This window comes from Ictidomys tridecemlineatus, chromosome 3, assembly GCF_052094955.1.
Source record: "Ictidomys tridecemlineatus isolate mIctTri1 chromosome 3, mIctTri1.hap1, whole genome shotgun sequence".
NCBI classification, from domain to species: Eukaryota; Metazoa; Chordata; class Mammalia; order Rodentia; family Sciuridae; genus Ictidomys; species Ictidomys tridecemlineatus.
Genome location: NC_135479.1, coordinates 8392448 through 8414606, shown reverse-complemented (window position 1 = coordinate 8414606; position 22159 = coordinate 8392448). Strand labels below are relative to the sequence as shown.

General features: G+C 49.6%; 2 long non-coding RNA genes across 2 annotated transcripts; one reads left to right on the top strand and one right to left on the bottom strand.

Moving 5' to 3' along the window:
* Positions 1–2715: 2715 nt before the first annotated feature.
* LOC120884038 (uncharacterized) lies at positions 2716–20239 on the bottom strand. The gene is made up of 3 exons (XR_005726213.2): positions 19920–20239; positions 3382–3458; positions 2716–3080 (listed from the first exon to the last, which is right to left on the bottom strand). It is a non-coding gene; the product is annotated as an uncharacterized LOC120884038 (long non-coding RNA).
* On the top strand, positions 5329–6286 carry LOC120884039 (uncharacterized). Its single transcript, XR_005726215.2, has 2 exons — positions 5329–5668; positions 5853–6286. It is a non-coding gene; the product is annotated as an uncharacterized LOC120884039 (long non-coding RNA).
* Positions 20240–22159: the final 1920 nt, after the last annotated feature.

Here is a 22159-nt window from a genome sequence, read left to right as displayed (position 1 = left end):
TTCTTTTTAATGCAAATATGTTCCTACTTCAGTGCTTTGAAACTCAGCCATTTGAATTGTTCAAAGTCTAGGTATCCATCATGATTCTTGTAACTCCACAGGCAGCCCACAAAAAATCTGGGCAAATTCAGCCTGTTCATTGGCTCCATATTTCCAGGTCTTTGTTATTTTCAGTAATCATAAATGTCAAGATGAGGGTATTTTTGCACATAGAAAACACTCAAAACATGCCATTTCATTGAATACTGAAAAAAAAATTCAGATTCTTACTATAGTCCAAATTACAGCTAAACCTCCAAGAACTCTTCTCTTTTTCTCCCACTGTATAGCTGTCCTGGGTTTAACGGGAGAGTGACTCCACCAATTTGCAAGGCTGAACCAATCGGAGATGGGATGCCTACACCCCTGCCTCAGTGATTGGTTAGGGTAAATAAAGGCTATGCCAATGGTCACATGCCCATTTCCTCATCTGACTCCTGAGGGCAGGCTTGCTAGGGCTTCTATGAAGGGAAGTTTCTACTTTGTTAAAGAAGGCAACCCCAACCTGCCTCCTCGTTCGTGACCAGCAAGGTTGAAAGATAACAGACCTAGTGCATAGGCTATGTTGCCATTCTAAAAGAAGCTAGCCTGAAGATAAAGGTGGCACCAATAAATACAGAACACAGAGACAAAACAAAACCCAATTCTCGGTGACTTAATTGTTTATTGGATCAAACCAACCCTGAATGCCACTTAATCCATTATCTTTCCAATAGCATCAACCAATAAACCCCCTCTATTTTTTAAGTCAGTATGAGGTAGGCTTTTTGTTTACTAATTTAATTTTTAAGTAAAGAGTCCCAATAAATAGTTTTGATTTTTTTTAAATAATAAAAGAGTCTAACCAATACATTTACTAAAATAGTCATCAGTTTGGTGATTTTACTCTTAATGATTAACAAAAGTAAGTTTTGAACCCCTGATGATGGAGGTGATAAATGAGATCTCCTCTCCACAGAGTAGGCTAGGGAGGCTACAGAAGCATTGACCAAAAGAATCTAAGCACAGTCAGCTCCTAGAAGTCCTTTTAGAAGGGCAGAGGGGCAGGATGTGTGTGTTAGATGGCAGTGTATTACATGCGCTGTGGAAAACAGGTTCAACTTCGGCTAAGGCTGATGGTAAACGAATTTTCACTCTCTGAACATAAAATATGGATCACTGTGAAAGAAAGATGTCAAAGGGGCTCAATCCATCCAGAAAATAAGGAATTTACATTTGAAATGAATAATATGTAGATAATCCCAAGACTAGTGCCAAGAAAGATTCTTAGACATTCCACTGGAATTAAACTATTTACCATTTGACTGAAAAGGAAGCATTAACTAGGTCATCAGTCTGCAAAAAGGCTTGCTAGTTACTCTGACCAGTTCCACAGCAAAAGTACTGAGAAGTTGTGGCAAATGTTCTTTGGGGGAGTTTTATGACTTATTGGTACTATTCTGATACTTCAGGGATAAACTTGGGCATTGTTCTTAGTCTCTCCAAAAGGGAAAAGTCAAAAAACCTGGAGATGTTCCTGAAGTGATGGCTGGCTGGCTGGATGGATAGATGGACAGAAAGAGGATGATAGACATAGACAGATAATAGATATGGTAGATGATGGAGATGGGTAGATAGGTGGATGGATGGAGGAATGGATGGGAGTTGGAGACTTCACCGGAAAGAACACTCATCTGTATCATATCAACTAGTTCTAAACACTCTTCCCCAAGAATGTTCTCCAGTAGCATTTGTGTTTGTTAGCTTTTCGTGGCTGTGACCAAAACAACTTAGAAGAGGGAAGATTCATGTGGGCTAATGGTTTCAGAGGATTCAGTCCATGGTTGGCCAGATCTGTTTTTCTGGTGAGGCACACCATCATGGTGGGAAGGGGCGGCAGAGGAGAGTTGCTCCCCTCATAGCAGCAGGGAAGCAGGGGTGGGGAGATAGAAATAGAGGGCTGGGGGAGGAATGGACCAGGGAAAAGGTAGCCCCCTTCCAGGACATCCCCCCGTGACCAACTTTCTCCAACCATGTCCCGTCCCTAGTAGTCCCAGCCAGTTCTCAGTGAGTTTTAAATTTTATTTGTTTTAATCAGTGGATTAATCCATCAACTCATGATTCAATCACTGCCTAAAAGCACCCCCCCCCCCTTTGAACCTTGCTGCTTTGGAGACCACACTTTCAACACAGGAGCTTCGGGGAAACATTCCAGATCCAGACCCTAACAGCACTGGTCAGTCACCCTGGCCTATAATCTTCATGGGCACAGATCCTGGTGGAAGGCCACTTCTAGTGTCTTGGGTTTACCTGTCCCAGGTCTAATACATAGACCTTTTATTTCTTTTCTTCTCCCCTCAAATAAGGACTTGCATGGGTCTTGGAATCATTGAGTTGCAAACCAAACCACGTCCACTTGTCAACTCTACTAATTCCGTCAATAGAACCACCATTTTCCTTGGCCAAGGCTCCAGATTAGGAAGTCATAATTGTCCCTGGCTTCCACTGCCCCTGCAGGCAACTTGCAAGCCTGTGAGAGCCCACCTCTTCCCCGTGTTTCACTCCACCTCCACTTTTCCATTCTACGGCTGCCGACTTTGGGGCCTCACTGACTTCTCACTTAATCAGGATCAACTGCTTCTAAGCCAGTCTCCCTGGTTTCCATTTTACCCCCATTCATGAGAAAACATGATACAATTTCAACAGAACCCATTTTTTTTTATTTCCAGTTAAAATCATTCACAGGATGGAAAACAGCCAAGTTCCTCTGGACAGGGCTGGAAGGAGCAGAAGAGCAGCCAGAACATGCCCTCTAGTACGGGCCTGGGGTCCTCTCACTCCCGCTGCTGCTGGCCTCGGAAAGCTGCTGAGTGTCCCTTATCCTCAAGGGCCCTCTAGCCCGGAGGCGGTGGGAGTATTCCATCTCCCCGACTGGGGACGGCGGCGTCACCTACGTGAACCTCATTTCTGACTTTGAGCTTTTGCAGCTGCTTGCGTCTGGGGCCAAGCGGAAAGCAGTCACCGTTCTGTTGATTTCCTGTCCCTGTCTTGTCATCTCCGTCCTGGGGACCCAAACAAGCCTTTCATCCTTCAGATAGATAGATGATTAGGTGACAGACCGACAAAGGATAGGTAAAAGATAGGGGATAGAAGATAAATGATACACGATAGAAGATGCAAAGATATAAATATAGTTATGGATCTCTGGGGGGGGGGTTGCTGAACCACCAATTTATCAGAAAAAAAAAATACAGTCAAGGACAGCCATTGCAATAGTCCATGTTTTCCAAATGGAGGCTTAGGGACCATCCTCGATATTTCCCTCTTGGCTGAGGATGCAGCTCAGAGTGGTAGAGCACTCACCTAGCACGTGTGAGGTCTTGGGCTTCATGCCCAGCAGAGCCGAAGAGCAGCCAGGGCATCTCCTGGACATCCAGGCACTGAAGGAAAAAAACAGAGAGAGAGAGAGAGAGAAAATTAATATTATGTTTCCCTCCAATATAAAGTTAGCGGGTTCTCCTAAATCTCTCATCTGCCTCCTTCTGGCCACCTCTGCTATTCCTTACCTGACTTTAGGTTCTTATCAGCTAATGCTCAGGCTGTTATAGAATCTATCGATAGGTCTGATAGGTCTCACCACCTCCAAAATCATCCCCCTCATTTCCATTTGCTTGCAACTTTATAGTTGGAAAATATAAATATGGCCACGTGTTCCTTGGCTTATATTCTTCATGATTCCTTCTGGTCTAGAGTTGAAATCCAAACCCCCTGCCTATATGGCCCTTGCTCCCATGGTAGTCTCCTCTACAGTTTTCTCTCCAGAAACTCTTTTAAGAAATGGCCCAAGGGGCTGGGGATGTGGCTCAAGCGGTAGCGCGCTCGCCTGGCATGCGTGCGGCCCAGGTTTGATCCTCAGCACCACATACAAACAAAGATGTTGTGTCCGCCGAAAACTAAAAAATAAATATTAAAATTCTCTCTCTCTCTCTCTCTCTCTCTCTCTCTCTCTCTCTCTTTTAAAAAAAAAAAAAGAAATGGCCCAAGCCCCCAACCCTATTGACAATGTTTGGATGAGAAGACCCTTGGGCATTCGGCCAAGGTGTGGTCAGCAGACTGCCTCGTCTGCACTGCTGACCGGCATGGTTCCCACATGTGTGTCCACTGTGCTTGGCAGAAACCTGCTGTGAGACAGAAGGATGCAAACAGAGAAGTAGAGCCAGAAGGGCGGCCTGGTCATGCTGGACTCTGGGGTCCCAGTGGACCTGAAGCAAAGTTACACCCTTCCCCTTCCAGGGGTGCTGCTGATCAACACTTCCTTGGACTCCATGAGCTGCAACAGTATCAGTATTTCTCCCTTTCAGGGTCTCTTTTATGCAGGTCAGAGTTGTGCATCTGTGTTTGTCCCAACAGTCCTAACTAGACACCCACTTTTATCATCTTGGCACCCGGAGGCCAGGTCTATGTCATCTTCATGATCCACAGTACCTAGGTCGTTGCTGACACTCAAAGTTTCTTGAATGAATAATTTATTTGGCTATATTTCTAACTCAGAACCAAAAAAAAAAAATTGCCTAACAATTTGATCTAGGAGATTTTCCCAGCTTTTAGCACTTCTTTGCCTCCCGAAGCAGCAGCGCTCTTCCTGTGCAGAAGGCTTATGGAGTTACAGCAAGAGCCCTGGGCATTTAGTTTAGCAGTGCCTGTGACAGACATTCGCATGAACTAGCCCATTCGAACTGCTGGGGTCCTGCTCTTGTAAACGTCTCCCTTTCCGCAGATGAATGTACGGAGGCCTGCAGAGACAAAAAAGTTTGCCCGGGATTGGTCACGTGGGGATGCTCCAGTTCCAGCTCAGGTCTTCTGGCTCCAAATCCATCACTCTTATGCTTTTTTTTTTATCCCTCTGTGGTCTTCTTATTAGGTGTCCTGTGCTGCTTGGCTGTCTTTGATCAAAGACCCAGAATGTGAGCCTGTATTTAAAATCTGCATCCTTTAGCTTCTTTCTGGTCACTTTCGCCAGGTCAGAAATAAAAGCGAGTGGCAAGTGGTCACAGTCCACGCCAGACTCAGACCCCACAGCTTTCATGGCTGGCCAAGTAGAACTGGCCGGAGAGGGAAACACTTGATTTTTTTGCAAGAGTGTCCCCAGCGTGGGACACGGGGTGTGGCCTTCCTCCTCAGGCACCCACCCCCTCCTCCTGCAGCCACAGGAAGGTGATTTCGAGAGCTGTCCTTCCTTAGGAGGAAGGATCAGGCAAGAGGAGGGACCGCAGGGGCGGGTAACAAAGAGTTAAGGCCGCAGCTGCCAGCACGCAGGGTAGAGTCATGCTCAAACTGTTCCCACTGGCGACCAAGTCAGCTGTCATCGGAGAACAAAGAATCCCCCAGAGCTGCTCAAGTTGTGTCACACCCGGGAAGCCCTGAGAGCTCTCTGATTAGGATTTCTAAATCAGCCCCATCGAGGCCTGAAGAATAAAGCTGAGGAACAATGAGCCACTACATTCACAGTCAGCCTCCGGCCAGCCTGCCGCCTCCCACCACCACCGCTTCCAAGGGGCCTCAGAGGCCACTTCACCTCCATTGGGACAATCGAATCTCCTCGACAGCCCCCAGCCTGCCGGAGCAGTGTCCAGAGAACCCCGGGAGTGGGGTGAGGGGGTTGCCACCCTGGGGCTTCAGTTGCTACCAGGGTAGTTACAGGGGGCAGTGTCAATAAAGAGGGAGCCCAGCTAAGAGAAAGGGGCGGCGGGAAGGGGGGGGGCTGCAGGCATAAAAGAGGCCACATCTGGGATCGGGGAGGTCAGATTTGGCGGTTCCTCTTTCATTCCATCCAGGTTCGCGCTGAATTTTGAGCTGGACGACTGGAATACCCCACCCTGACCCCAGTCTGGAGCCTGAGAACTCTCCTATGGTAGTTGAGGCTGCAAAGTGAAAAATAAAAATAAAAAAAATAATAATAACAGCCAGGGGCCCCGAGCATCAACAAGACCAGGCCAGTCAAGATTTCTTCTTCCCAGACCAACCAGCCAAGCCAGACGGAGGACACTGCAAGACGTTTCCACAGCACCTTGAATTCGGAGCTTTGGCCTGATGACCACGAGAGGACTCACGTGAAATCCGTGGGGTGCTCTTGTTGGAAGTGAATGTTCATTTGTTCCATGTAAATTTTTTTGTTTAATGACAAATTGTCATTGGATTTGCATATGTTTTTAATATATTTGCATCCTCCAGAGAAGGACAAGTGAAACCGCTCCAATGTGGAAGCCTTTCTGGATTTCGTTCATTTTTTCCTCTTCGTCTATCGACAGCCAAAGGCATTGCCTTGGATGGTCTTCCAGCTCCAGCTGTTGTGGGGTTCCTAACAGGGAAGGCCGAGGGGAGCCTGTCACTGCAGCCCAGGGATGCTGCCTGTTCCCCCTTCATGGGAGGCTGGTCAGCACTCTAGCCAGTGGGCTGTAGTCCACTCAGAGACAGCAGCATGCATGGCCCCTGCCTGCAGCCAGCCACCCCCCACCCCCCTGTGGCCTGGCTCAGAGAAGCCATTTTGCATGATGCACCCCCTGGTTCCCTAAGCCAGCTGGAGACCCAGGGAAGAAATCATCTGCACCTGCAGGGCCCTGCTCCACTTCACTGAAGGAAAAGGTGGAGGAAGACATGGCCCGGGCTCCCAGACCCTCTCCTCCAGTCCAGCTCTGAGATCTGAAAGCCAGAAGGGATAAGGTTGAAATCCTTTGCAACAGAATACAGGGGGCTTCCAGCTTCCCAGGGTTTGACCTATACAATTTTTCAAGTTTACCATGGCATAAAAGCACACCACATGGGTTTTTTTTTTGGGGGGGGGGCGGGTCTCAGGGGCACTCGGCCACTGAGCCACATCCCCAGCCCTATTTTATATTTTATTTAGAGACAGGGTCTCCCTGAGTTGCTTAGTGCCTCGCTTTTGCTAAGGCTGGCTTTGAACTCACGATCCTCCTGCCTCAGCCTCCCGAGCTGCTGATTTTCTCAAAAGTATACTCCTAAGATGAGGCAATCCCTCACAAAGCCCAAACTCAGTGAAGACGCCAATATTCATAATGCCTGCCAGTTATGAGACCCGTCTCCCATGTTAAGCATTGCTTACAATTTATACTTATCACATTCAATCTTCATATCTCTAATGGACAGGACAGATGAGGCTCAAAACTGGCTGTCTAAGTACTAGTAAACAGGAAAATGTTGGCAGAGTCTAGATCTGAAACCAGGTCTGCCTGCCCATAAAACTCTGGATCACTGAGTTTCCCGAATCCCTTCTCCTCGATTGAATTCCAAATCTAAATCACGAACCCTTCCGTTTGCAATGGATGGAGCTAGATGGAACTACCATCCTCAGAGGAGGGAGCATGGTCCATCAGAGCCGGTCCTGCTGCCAACACGCCGAGTACCTAGGGCCAGCCTCTCTCCAAGCCTTGTGGCAAAGCCCAGGGATAACATCAGTCTCTGGGATGTTGTGGGGCTCCGGGGGAGGAGCCTGCCTGGCCCGTGGTACCTGAGGCACCCGTTTCTTCCCTCTGCCACCCCCAGGCCCACAGGTAGCTGTCACGCTCCTCAGATCACCCTGCCTTTGCGACTCTTCATTTGTCCTGCTCTTTTTTGGACCCCTTTTTTTACTCCTCCTTAACCTGCTCGAAACTTGGCAGCACTGAGCAGAAGACACACTGCCTGAAGGTGTCCTTAGCACTCGGGACCTGAGAGCCATACTGGAGCGTGACTCCCACAGCCTGGAGTAGAAATCTGCTCTTGAGTTTTGCCCAAATGCCTCCAAGCCTGTTACTCCTGCCGATGGACCCAGGAAAGGGCAGGGGCTAGTGAATGAGAAGAGGACTCCTTCCTCGTAGGAAGGTTGATCTAACAGTGCCATTGAGGATGCACGTGTTGGTGAGGACCCGCACATCTTTCTCCAGAATCCCTCTACGTTGTCCCGAGAGTGAGGCTTCTAAGTCCAGCTGAAAACTGGGAGTCCCGGACCCTAACGAGAAGCCACTGTACCTCTCTTTCAGGAGCTGGGTTCAGAGGATGCTGAAATGGACCTCCCAAGCCAAGACTTTCTCTTCCCCAAGTTAACTCTTGCTCACAACATCATTGTATTGTGAAGCCCCTTGTCCCACATTTCATTTCAAAATGTCAGCTCAGTTCTTGAACTGATGAAACCCATATTCCTAGATGCAAAGAAGACTCCCAAAAGTTACTGATGCAACTTAAGCCCTGGCAGGAAAGCAGAGGTCTGAGGCACCTGGCCGGATACCAGTCGGGGAGGATGCATCCAGGCTGAAGAGAGCCAAAGATCTGAGCGTGTTGAGGTTACTGGAGAGCCACCACTGGTCATTTCCTGGTTGGTGTTAACGAAGAGCCATTTAAGAATTCACGGGGCAAGACAGAGGCTGGCGTCTTTGATGTTGGGCAACTGAAAACTTGTATTCTAACCCCACCATCTACTCGGAAACCTCAGTTTCCCCGCCTAGAAGAACAAGTGCCCACTGTTTCACAAGGCTGTTGAGATAATGGAACGTAACAAACATGTATCTGTAGAGCCTGGCCCAAGGAAACATCAAGGACTGGGAACACAACAGGGTGAACAGAGGTTGGAACTAAGTTAAGGAAGGGGCTGAAGGTCTCAGTGGGCCAGCAGATCAGTGCCGGGGTGTGTGAGGATAGGTTCTGCGGCACAGCAGTGGCTGCTCGAGGGATAAGAATACAACTTGGTCTCAAGTGACCGATGGTGGGATGAAGGCCATTTGAGGCAAGAGGACCTGGCTGTTAACTCAGGGGAAACAAGAGATGGGCAAACTCAAGGGAAGGTGAGAGTGGGTCTGCATGGCCTCCGGGACACTGGCTCAGCTGCAGAGAGAGGCCCGGAGACAGGACAGAACCGTCCAGACACGAACAGTGTGGCACTTGACATCAATGCTCAGCGTTACTGTCTGCTGGTCTGTATTTTTCCAACTCCCCTTTTTAATCCTTATTCCCAGAACCCAGTGATTCTGCACTCTCTCCTTCTCCCGGTCATAAAACCTGGTCTTCAAACCTTCATTCACTTACCCATGCCGTCGGACAGGGGACAGGCTGCAATTTAAAAATACGCCCCTCAGGGCTGGGAGGGTGGCTTTCTAGCATGGGTGAGGCGGCCCAGTTCCAGCCCAGCAGAAACACATAAAGAAAATAATACGTGCCCATGCCACAACATTTGAAAGTCACCTAAACAAAAAGTGGGTTCAGCACACATCTTTGGAGCTCCATTTGTCCCAAGCACTGAGCCAGTCTCTAAGAACGCTGAGTGGACAGAAATGCCCCATCCCCCCTTTAAGCACACAGAGACCCCCAGGGCCACCTGTTCCTGGGTGGTCCCAGGGTTATTACCTGCTTCCTACAAGGTAGGAAGAGGCCTGGACACAACCCTTACTGGGCCTCCTGTGCACCTCCTGCCCAGGGAGCTTAGCAGCTGTCCCTTTGCCTGGCCCTGGCCCCGGGCCCTGGTCTCACGGTAGAGGGGAGGAAGGGAGAGGGCGGTCTTGGAAGGTGGGAGACCTTGCTTCTCTTCTCCCATTGCTTGTTCTCTGACCTCGGGCACTTCATCTTCACGCCGTTTCTCTTTACAAAAGCGAGGAGATCGTCCAGGGCCAATATTTTAGGAATTAAGCGGGATGGAAAGTCATTTTGGCTCCGATGACCACATTTTTTACAAAATCATGATACAGATGCGTAGGTATTGATGTAGGTGCAGGCGTGTGTTCTGTCGGGTTTAATACATGGACATAGACATACGTGTCCACCCGAGCAGATGCGGACATGTCTGTGCATCACTTTTTGAAAAAGCAAGTGGCCAGGCGCAGTGGTGCCTGCCTGTAACCCCAACCATTCGGGAGGCTGAGGCAGGAGGATTGCAAGTTTGACGTCAGTCTGGGCAACGTGGGGAGACGCTATCTCAAAATAAAAGTATAAAAAGAGCTGGGGATGTGGCTCTGGGGTCAAGCACCCCTGGGTTCAATCCCCAGTGCCCAAAACCAATTAATTAATTAATTAATTACAGACATCTTCTGATAAGAAGCAGCGTTCTCTATCACAGGACATCTCCTCCATAAAAGAGCCACGGCTCCACCTCGCTCCCAGCTCTGCTGGACCCGGGAACCTCTGCACCACTCTTGGGGCAGGACCATTATTTTAGGGCTGAGTCTCTGGTGGTGGTGATGGCAGAACATATCTGGAATCATTTCCCTGGTCCCCATCTCAACAAGGCTCAGGGACATCCGTTCCTTGCACTGACACCCCCAGCTTGCCATGTCCCCCACAGATACCTAGGACAGTGCTTTTGTTTCTGGGAAGCCAAAGGGAGATATCATACTTATATAAAAGTATTAAATTAGTAAGTGAATTGCTAAACTTTAGTACCCAAATTATTGGTAATGGTAATGCCGAAGGACATCGAAGCCATCTCCAGTATCCAGAGAGGACTTTCTTCACCCCAGGCCTGCGACAGAGCTGGGGGGTCCCAGCATCACTCTTGGGCTCTCTTCTCTACCTTCCCTAAACCAGCCCTACAGGCCTCATGCAGCATTTGCTCCTAAAAGTGTTAAGATCCAGAGGCAAACTTCAGGTGTTGCATTTTTTCTTTTGCCCCGTGTTTACGAAGCCTTGCCAGCTAAATGTTTGAAGAATGTACTTGACATTCCTTAGCACCCTGTCCAGGAAATCTTCTCTTTGGGGTAAAATCCAAGAGAAACACCACGGAGCAGGGTAAAGCTTATTTCCCAGGTATTTCTGAGAAATTCTGGTTCGGTTGGGAACACAGAGTCTCATTGCATACCCAAGGCATAAGCTGGCCTGTTCTCCCTTCCAGAGAAGTCTCCCCCGACGGGCCATGCCCTCCACAGTCAGGTAATTTGGATCCAACACACAAATGATAGCTGTTTGCATCCCCGGACCCACAGGCAAGTGGACCAAAGATGAGCAAGACCAAGCAGAGTCCACCCTGGACACTTGGGGATTTGGAAGTGGAGAGAAAGCCTAGTAGCTCATCAGCTGGAAGCGTTAGGAGGTGAGAAACCAGACTCCTGGCCGGCATGGCCACATGTGCCATGTCACCGAGCAGCAGAAACCACGAGTGAATACAGCCAAGTGATTCTGAAAAGAGGCTGTGAAATAGACGTGTTGAGCAAAGCAGAGAGGACAGACCGTTTGCTCCTGAGAGAGGAGAGAGAGGCCCAGAGACTTTCTAGGCTTTCCCTGTGTCAACAAGGTCAAGGGCAACTACAACACTCTTGAGGCACTGGTAATACAAGCTACATGAATAGTTCTAAATAAAAACCCCAAAGTGCCTGCTGTGAGCATCTCCTCCAGCTCTTCTCTGTCCCCAGTCTCCTCGCTCACGCTCGCGCTCTTGCCTGCGTTAGTCGATCATCTCTGGGGGCCAGGAACCATTTCTGTTGGTGTTCTACAACACCTAGCACAAGGACGTGTTTACAGTTTGGGAGTTTGGGGGGGGGGGTGTCATAGCATCATATTTCAAAAATTTCAGAGGATTTTAGCAATCAAAGAATGTGCTCATCCCACAGATTTCGTCGACCGGCTCGAACATGACTTTCGGACTGTGCGCACACACGAGCTCAAGCGGGGGGCCGTCCAAACGTCCATCTGGTAGAACGGAAAGACGGCAGGTTGCAGTATTTTTATACAATGAGATATTTTGCCAAAATGAAAATAAATGATCTGAGATTTTACACCATCATCAGGCCGAGGGCTGGGTAGGATCCCGACCCCAAACCGTACCTATCGTGTGATTTTGTTGAAAGTTCAAGAGTAAGCAGAGTGAATGGTGGTGTCAGAGCTGAGGAGTGGGCTTCCTGGACGGGGAGGCAGGAGGAGCTGGACGGGGTCAAGAAGTGCTTCTCCTGAGATTCTGTTTCTGGATCTGGGTGCTGGGCACACAGTGTTCAATTTGCAGAATTCACCCAGTTGCTCTTCTATTCCCACACTTCTCTGTAGGTATACTACTATAGTAAAGAAAAAGTCAAGAACTAGAGGCCAAAAATCAAAACCAAACTAGGAAGCCGCGCGTGTGTTTTACAAAGTGCCTCTAAGGTTTATAACATTCCACCTCTGTATTGTCTTAAAAACTGGAAGCAAAGAATGTTCTAGAAAACTTCCTTGTTGAGACATTTGCTCTAGAAAACGTTTGCTCACTTCAGAGGGTAAGCTCTGCTGGTCCTGGCAGGTTGCGCTGGACACTTTGGTGGCAAATAATTCCCAGCGACATCCCTAACGAGGCTCTCCTTAACTCAACATTTATAAAACGTGTGCAGATTTTCCTAAGATGAGGATCAGAGCTGAAGCTATTTCTTCTCAATTAAGGGGAAAATGTTGGGTTTTTTTGTGTGTGTGAAGAATAAAAGAGCTAACAGATTAATTTCAGAAAAACAGTATCAATGCTTCCTTTTGGTAGATTAAAACCTGCCTGCTCCAGATTTCTTCTTTTCATCATAAACTTGGGGCCACCTCCTCCTGAACATGCACCCCCAGCAGCCCAACCCCACCTCAGATATGGAGGGAGACACGTAAGCCAGGGCAGTGCCGGTTCACACCATATCCCTCCTGCCCTGTGTCTTCAAGTCTGAGCTCTTGGAAGGCTGGGCGCGAGTCCATGTATCACTTATGCATATTTACAGATGGCCAAGGCACCAAAGTTTGCATGAGCCTGTGTAGAGAGAGGTATTCAACGTTCTCGTGGCAATAGAGGGCTTTCATTTCACAGGCATTTCATGTTTAAAAATACCTTCTTGCTTATTTCACTCTCCTATCACTTTTCCAAATCTACCTTTTTTTTTTTTTTTTGGTATGGAGATTGAACCCAGATGCACTCTACTACTGAGCTACAACCCCAGCCCCCTTTTTGTTGTTGTTTGTTTGTTTTGTTTTGAGAGAGGGTCTGCGTTGCTCAGGGCTTCACTAAGTTGCTAAGGCAAGCCTCGAATTTGCCATCCTCTTGCCTCAGCCTCGGAAGTCGCCCAGCTGAAATTCTACCTTCTAACTAACTGCCTAGGCCTTGGAGAATAGTCTCACACATGGATATTTGCTTCTTTCTGTTAAAACTAATTCTCTTTTTTTTAAAAAAAAAAAAAATAAGTTGGCTTTGGTAACTAATTAACTGGGAGAGTTTTTCATTTTGAAGCGTTAACCACTCGTGAGGCAGCTTCTCTGCTCAGGGCTTCTCAGGAGGCACAATGGTACCACCCCGGGCTCCACAGCACACAGCTGAGCACAGCAGAAGCGTTCTCCAGCTGCGGGGTGGGTCAGGATCACCTGGAGCCCCTGTGAAGATGCAGAATCCCCGGGACCCCTCCCCCAGCTGCCGAGGGCCTGAGTCTCACTAGGCACCTCCATGTGCACTTTCTTAGCACCCAGGTGACCGTCACTTTGGGATGTGTGCTCTGTAGAGCCCATGGACTCTGTGCTGATGGAGCAAGGAGCATCCGTTGCCTCAGGGTCCCCTCCGTCCCCTCAAGTCCCCACAGCTAGTCTGAGCACCGATGTCACCTTAGGAAAGGGTTGTAATCCAGCGGTGCTTATCCGGAACCAAACGCTCACTGGCTTTTTTCGTTATTTTACTTATTTATTTATTTATGTCAAATGGTGCTTTGGTTCTGAGGCTCCTTATTTAACTGAGAAGGGAGCAAAGTTGCACCCATAGCTACTGGATCCAGGGCTGTGGAAGTAGAGGGAGAAAAACCTGAAAAGTCACTGCCAGGTGTCCCAGATGGGACAAAATGTCGAGAGACATAAATAGAGACGTTCACTTGATAACTACACCCCTCCCTTTCTCCCAGGGTTCTTCCTCTGAGGTTCTTTTCTGCCTTCATTGAGCCCCTTGCCGGTCTACTCCTAGAAATCAAGTTCCCATTGCCCACCCAAGAGTTGATTTCAGCTGAGATTTGTGAGAGAGGTAATTGGTTGAATCAGTTCTTGCTAAAGAGTGAATGGCTGATACAGCAGAGCAATATGGAAGGACAGCTGAGAGGTGAAAAGGCTCTTTCACACTCCACTCCTTCAGTTTCTCTGAGAAGGGGCCTTCCGTACCCTCAACCATACACCTGAGAGAATTCTACCTCCCATCTTAAAGTCAGCCATCCCACTGAGAACCACACCCCACCCCTTGCCACAGTCTTACTGACATAACCCCATGCAGAACCAGAACCACCTGTGATACATGGGAACTCATGCTAACACAAAAATGGCAGGACTCCAACACAACTTTACCTACTGTCACTTTTTTTTTTTTCCTTTTCTTACAGGGCATTGAACCCAGGGGGTACTTAAACACTGAGCCACATCCCCAGCCATTTTTATTTTCTGAGACAAGGTCTCACCAAGTTGCTTAGGGCCTCACTAAATTGCTGAGGCTGGCTTTGAGCTTGCGATCCTCCTGCCTCAGCCTCCCCAGCTGCTGGGATTACAGGCGTGCACCACGGTACCTGGCAATTGTTACTTTTTTCATTTAAAACTTGCAAAGCCCTAACCTGGCTTGTCCATAAAAATGCTACAATTCCCTCCTATTTTTTTTTCCATTTTTCTCCCTTATCCTACATTGGAGACCACCTCTTTTCCAAAAGTCTGCATCAATTATGTAAAAAAAGAGGGAAGACTTTCCCAGGTGCCAATCCCAAACCACTCCTCAGCCTGACTGCCATCTATCTGGCAGAAGGGCCTGCGGGGGCTCAGTGGACCATCTTGTCCCGCCAAATCTGAGCACAGGTGTCTCCGTCAGCCTGGTAGTGGGGCCTTCCTGTGCCCTTGGCCTCTAATCCTTTGAAGCACGCAGGACAAACTGAGAGCTGTGTTTGTGCAAACCGGGCGCCAGTGGGGGAAGAGACGCTGCCTACCTGGCCGACCAGTCCCAGCATCCCGGAGAGGCCCCCGGGCTGCAAGCCTCTCTCCTGGCCTCCAACCCTCTCAGTCAGCCTTGAGCGATGCCTCTTGAGCCAAGCCTCCCAAGTACACCCCTGTGCAACCCACACGGGATGGGGGATGGGGCAGGTGAGGTGACAAGGGGGGACCACAGACAGATCTCATCCCCTCCAAGGACAGCAAACCCTCTACCCACGGTTCCTTAAGGTAAAAATCGTTGAGCGCGATGGAAGAGGCCCAGAAGCAATTGAAGACATCCGAGAAAGCGACCTTCTTTCCAATGGGAGAGTCAGGGACCCGAAGCTGGGCCATGGGTGCAGGAAGCAAGTGGGAAAGAATGACCCAGGTAAGAGGGACCAGAGAGGAGGGGAGCAGAGGGGGTCCCTCTAGACTGGGAGCCCAGGACCTGCAGGTGACGAGCTGGCCGCAGGGCTGCAAGCTGAGCCTTGGCCCGGCTGCATTACAGGTGGGCCCAGCCCCAGGACTGCCGAGCAAAGCAGAAAGGCGGGTCCTCCGGAATGTGCCCCATTTCCCTGGCTCCTGGGGGACTCCCAGGCATTCTTTCTAACAAGAGACACGTCGCCTGCCAGCCAGCAGATGTGGCCCATGAATAAACATCCCCGCGGGGCCGCGGGGTGGGGGGAATAATAAATATGAAGAAAGTGGTGGCCTGCCCCTCCGTGTCCCCCTCCCCTGCTCCCAGGGCAGCAGACACGCTCGCCCGCCCGCCCGAAGGGGCGGACTCAGACGTCCCCACACCTCGGCCTGGCCGGCCGCACATTAATCCGGGTGGATTTGGCCATCTTGTGACATAGCCAATCAGTTCGAGGGAGGGGACGGCAGGAACGCCTCTCCTTTCACGCCACAAAAGGATTTTCGTCCCTTGAGAGCACAATGAAAAAAAAAAAAAAAAAGCCAATCAAGGCAGGATCAGCTGTGGGCTGGTCGCTGCAGGTCTGTCTCTCCCAGAGGGGGGCGGGGGGCACATATTGGTCCGTGTGGGAAACCCACAGCCTCCGCTTCTCACACATTGTTCTGCTCCTCTTCAACAGCACCCCCTCCCCACCAACCCTCCCCTCCCCTCTCCCTGCCCCAAAGCCGTTAATGCCACAAAAGATACTTTCCCCATTGTGCCCTGGACAGCTGAGAGTCCAGTTAGACATACATAGCTCTGAGTCCTCTCCAGGGAGAAAGGGGATGGACCATCCACATGGAGAGCCCGGTGCTTATCATACAAAGGAATTAAGCCCACTTGGGCTCCCGGCTGATCTGGGACGGTGGGGGGTTAAATATGGTTACATTTTCATTAGGTGCTAATAGCAAGAGGGCAGCCCCCATCACACATTGTTATGCAGAAAGTTCCCCCCAAAGGAAGGTCAGGGCAGGTGGGGCGGGGGCCTGGGGGGACCAGCCAGCCTTAAAGACTAGTCCCCGAGGGGGGGCGTGCTGTGGGCCCCTATTGTCGGCCTGTGAGTTCCATCAATGGGAAAAGTCATGTTTTCTCTGAAGGAAAACAAGTTGAAAATGTTGGGGAGGGGACAGGCCTGTGGGGTGGCTTGGGGCCGTGGCTAGGCCACTTGTGACTACATCGTCCTTGGGGAGCACCTCCCCACCACCAGCTCTCCTCTGTGGTTTGCTGAGATAAATGGAAGAGTCTCTGGTCCCTGTCCCCGGAAGCAGAGAGAAGGGAAAGTTATGGAGTCCGGGAAAATGGATGTGAGCCCTGATTCTACCACCGTCCCTGGTGATAGGACCAGTGCATCCTGGGGACACTCTGAGCCTCAGTTTCTTCTTAATGCAAAACGAAGATAAAATCTACCTATGGGATTTCTCGGCTTTGTCGAAAAGTGTAAAGCACCTGTTATAAATGAGGTACTCAGGAAAGGGGGGCACCCCACCCACCCCCTCCTAACTCCCACTGAAAGAAAATGTCAGAAGGGAAAGAGGGAAAGACTCAGGATCGCCCCGGTGGGCTGATGGTGTGAGCGATCTTTGAAGCCCATCCCTCCATCCCTTCATTCACAGGACGTCTTCCGGGGTCTTTCCCCTGGGTGGCAAACTCCTCTGGGCCTCAGTTTGGCCTCCGATCCTTCCAGGCTCAGCACAAACCATGCTGTGCAGGAATTAGGACGTCTTCTCGCCCTGATCCCTGCCGTCCCCCAACCTGCAGGACCTGTGCATCAGTCAATCAACATGGACACTCATGGTTTATGTTGGGTTTTCTTTCATCATCCCTGCTTTTATGGACATGTGGCTATGAGGATGTGACTGTTGCTTGGACACTGAACAGGACATCCCAAGGACATGTCTGAGGCTGCAGAGAAGACCAAGGGGCTGAGGAGGAAGGAAGCCCAGCGGGAGAAGGCGCTGGACTTCGGCTGCTGGAGGTGCTCTGCTTTTTTCCTCATCAGGTAAAGAGATGGTGGTTCTCTCATCTCTGTTTGCACTCGGGCTTCCAGAAACTCAGAATTCCACCGAGCTAAATACCAGCCAGGAGAACTGCCAAGGATGGTGGATAAATAATTGCCAAGCAAGACACCCTGATCCCCTCTGTGTGGTAAGTGGGATGTAAGTATTGACTGAGCAAATTCAGCAGAGAGGGCTTTGCATTTCCACAGACTCTTTCCCTCAGGTGTTGGGGGGATGCAGCAACTGCACCCATGCCCTGCACAGTGGTCACCTCTGGTCAGTCTCCAGCACAGATCCATGTGCACAGTGGTCCTTGAAGGGGAGCCATTGCCTTTGAGGGTGTGTCTGGCTCCACAAGACTGTGTTCCTATCAGACAACAAACTCTTGCCTCCAAGAGCTACATATTAAACCATCTCCAGAAAATAAAATGGCTTGACTCACAATGGCATCCCGGGGAGATCTAGAATCATCGGGTATTTTCCAGAGCTTGTGCCTGGTTTCTGACTCTCTCTGTACAAAACGGAGTCATGTGAAATCTTAGTAGGGTGGTATTATGTGAGGACGGTGCAGGGATAAGGGACAATTATTTTCCTTCAGTTGGCTAGGAAGGCTAATACTGGTTGCTCATGGCAATAGTATCTTATAGGAAGAGCAGTTCCTTTCTCCAGTCATTTCCACTTTGTAGAAAGTAGAGTTTTAGCCTCAGGATTCCCTTAGGAAGTGGCTTGCTCATTTGAAATCTCTCTGAAACGGAAAGATTAGGTAATGCTCCCAACCAGGTGATATTTCAAAGTATGTTTCACTGCAGAGTCCTAGCCAGGGGCCGGATATCTAAGATCTTTAATAAACTCCCTCTTATCTTCATCCAATCACCTGTGCCATTTTGGATCTTACTGAGAATGTCAAGGATGTCAGGGATTCTGAGGAATCCAGGTCAACACTGGAGCAAAGGGTGGTTTCTGACTTGAACCTGGGACACCACCCCGTACACACCACCACCACTACCACCACCGCCCCTTTGAGGAGTAGAAGAGAAACCCTGTGGTCCAATTGGTTAATAAAATTAGAATTCAAATCCTTCCCAGGTGCAATGACAGCTCCTGTTAGAGGAAACTGCTTCCCCCCAAGCCAGCAGAGCCCAGAAATTACAACCGGTTTCAGCAATTAAGAGAAGTAAAACATTAAAAGGCAGGAGGCAAAGTGCATTTGCATGCTAATGGGCCCTCCGTGGCGGGGGAGCTGTTTTCCAACAAAGCTTGCAGCTTTCTCGCTGCAGCCATTAACCCTTGGGTCCTCCTCCGGGGCCTTGCCCCTCTCAGGTCTGGAATTTGGCCACTGTTGGGGAAGACGTGGGTTAACACCCGCGTCTCTCCGTGCACTGTGGCCTAATTCTCCCCGGCTTTGGGAGGGGAAGAAAGAGAAAGAGACTTAAAAGTTTGGAATGTTGGGGGGGATGACGAGAGGAGGGTGGAAAGATTCACCAGCCAGTGGGAAAGAAAGTTTTGCTGGAAAGTTTGCCAGAGCCCCCCCCCCCCAGGTGGTGAGCACAGACCCTCCAGATCAGAGGGCTCCCCCCCCAGGTGGTGAGCACAGACCCCCTCCAGATCAGACTCAAATTTGAACCTGGTTTGACCACTTCTGGGTGGTGTGGACTCCCTGGCCAAGGGAAGTCCCTGGAGCCCAGGATTGCTTATCTAATAAGGTGGAATGAAGCTGGATGAGGCACGGAGGTAACCTTTCTGCACACCTGGTAACTGTCATGGTTGCTGACAGGTGGTTACTGCAGGTGGCATTTAAAACAGGGCCTCAGGAGGAACTTTTTAAAGAACGCTTGGTTACAATGCCCTGAAAAATTAGAATGGCTTCACCGGAAATAATAACAATTAAAAAAAAAAACCAGAAAGCTAATCTGAGAACGGGCAGATAATGCACAGAGACTCTTTTCTGCCCTCTCTGAGGTGAAGACAGTCAACATTTTTGGACTCTATCAAAGATGACCATCCTTAGGAATGTTCTCCTGAACATTCTCAATCCCTATTGGAAGAAGGCGGTAGAAGAAAGCTTGGGTTTAGAGCTGGGTTGACCTGGTTTGAGAACCACTTCCTGTGATACTACCCAGCTGGGTGACTGCAGACAAATTTCTGAACCTCTCTGTGCCTCGGTTTTCCATTGCAACATGGGAAAGTTAAACAGTGTCATACACCTGGGGCAAGGGATCCATGAGCAAGCATTGAACCCACGTCAATGGTTGCAGTAAAAATCCCATGGCCGCCTCCCGTCCCCATGCCGTAGTGAGGTGATGCCTGAAACCTGCCACCCCTTCGGTTCCAAGCCCAGTCATCGAAGACAAGGAATGAGAAGTTTCGGTTTGCGCCGGCGTCCTCACGGCTTTCCAGGGCTCTGCTGATGGGAAAGAGGCTGCCGGAAGGAAACGAAAGCTCATCAAGGGCTGGTGAAACATTAATCTGGAGCTCACGGATGGGCAGCGGTGCGCACCCTGCGACAGCGGGTGTGCCCTTCATGTCCAAGCCGCCTGTGGGCTGGCACTGTGGCCACTCACCATGACCGGCTGTCCATTCTCCGCTCTGGGTCGACTTCCGAATGACTCTCCAGGGCAGGGCTGGGGAGGGGAGCGAGACACAGGAAGCCGACTAGAAGACCAGGTGGAGGGACAGCTCTCGGCCCTGCAGATGACCCTCCTCGGCCCATGGGTGTGTTTTCCCCCAGATGCGGCGCTCTCCACGCTAACTGTGCATTAGAATTGCAGGGACGTGTCAAAAGAAAAGAAAGAAAGAGAGAGGGAGGGAGGGCAGGCAGGCAGATCCCAGCACCCCTCCTCCACGGATGGTGATCCGATCTTTCTGCAAGGAACCTTGGATGTTTTCGTGTAGGTCTCCAATGACTCTGAGTCGCCTGACTTAGCCCTCATCCTGTTCTTCTAGCTTTGCAGGCTACCTCTGGGCCCAGCAGTGCCGCTCATTCTTGGCTGCGCATAGCTTCCCTGGAGGACCTTTTGAAAATGAGCAGGGCCAGGGCCCCTGTCCACTTAGCTCACCTGAAGAGCCCAGCCAGTCGAGGTGGACCTCCTGGAGCTCTGATACTCGCCACAGCTCCATGTGTGACACCAAAGATTAGAGCCAACCCAAGTGTCGGTAGGAAATTGGTTACATGAGCCCTAGTCCAATCTTGGCTTAGAGGACTGTGCCTCTGTTAAAGAATGAGCAAGGGCTGGGGCCTCGCTCCGTGGCAGAGCACTTGCTTAGCATGAGCTGAGCCCTGGGTTCCATCCCACACCGAGGACAAAAAGAAAAATAGCAATGATCTCGCTGCCCCAATATTGAGAACTTGAGGACAAACAGAAAATTTAAAACAACAGGCAAAACAGAGTTTATGGTGTAACGTTGTTCACATAAGAGGAAGGGAGAAGGCCACGTCTATACTTTCTTACCCCCTCTATTGAATACAGACACTTTGGAAACTAAGGAAAGCAATGACTCTTGGGAGCAGAGGAGACAGAACACTTGGGGACATGAGCAGCATCGAGACTTTCCAGCATCTTGGTTTCTCCAACATGTGAATCACCCACTTCAAAAATAAAGTCCTTAGAAAGTCCCTCTAAGGGGGTGCTCCTGAGCAGCCAGGGCTAAAGATCTCGACCTGGGGTAGCCGTCGACAGACCGCAGCCAGAGCCACGTCCAGCCTACTGCCTGCGCTTTATTTATTTATTTTTAAATGAACTTTATTTTAGAACAGTTTCACATTTTAAAAATCTTTGTGTACCCCACACCCTTGACCCCTGTGAACATCTAGCATTGAGGTGGTATAGTTATCACCATTAAATGAGCAAATGCAGCCCAACTGGATCCACATTTCCTCAGGGTCCCCTACTGTCCTTTTTCTGACCCCACCTAGGACAGATGCCATCCACACTTAGCCATCACTTTTCCCAGTGGCTGTGCTAATTTCTCAGACTTACTTTCTTGTTTTTTTAGGATTTTGGTGAGTTCATTTTGAGGGAAGGGCTCAGGCATTTTGCGGACTTCCCCTCAGTTGGGATTTGTCTGATTTCACCCCCCAAATTAGCTAGGGATAATTGCTTTGGGGGGAAGATCACAGATGTCAAGTGCCCTTCTTATCACATTCTACCAAGAGTACATGCTCTTCCCCCGCCCTGTGCTGGGGATTGAATCCAGGGGTGTTCTACCACTGGGCCGCATTGTAGCTTTATTTATTTATTTATTTATTTAGAGACAGGGTCTTGCTCAGTTGGCCAGGCTGGTCTCAAACTTGCAATCCTCCTACCTCAGCCTCCTGAATCTCTGGGATTGCAGGTGAGCACCCGCTGCCTGACCAAGTACACACTTTCAATAATGTTAATCAGTGTGAGATTAACAGGGGTGACCCAGCTGAAGTGGAGGCTGCCAGTTCTCCTACCATAACCTCATTTCTTGTCCTCCCTTTCATCACTTCACTCAAAGAAAGTCACTATGCAGAGGCCACTCTTACAGGGTGTGCATGGGGGGTCATATCCCCCCTTCTTAGGGATGAAGAAGCCACAAAAATTATTTGCACTTCTTCGGTAAAGATTTGTCTGTTCTCCATTTAATTATTCAATTGTTTATCTATGTAATCTTTGTTTTGTCTTCTTGTGGTGCTGGGGATTGAACCCATGGCCTTACTGCATGCAAGGCAAGCACTCTACCAACTGAGCTACATCCCCTGTCTGTAGAACCTTGAACTCATGGGTAATTTATTCCTGGGATTATATAGAATACTGCTTTATTTTCTTGCCCATCAACG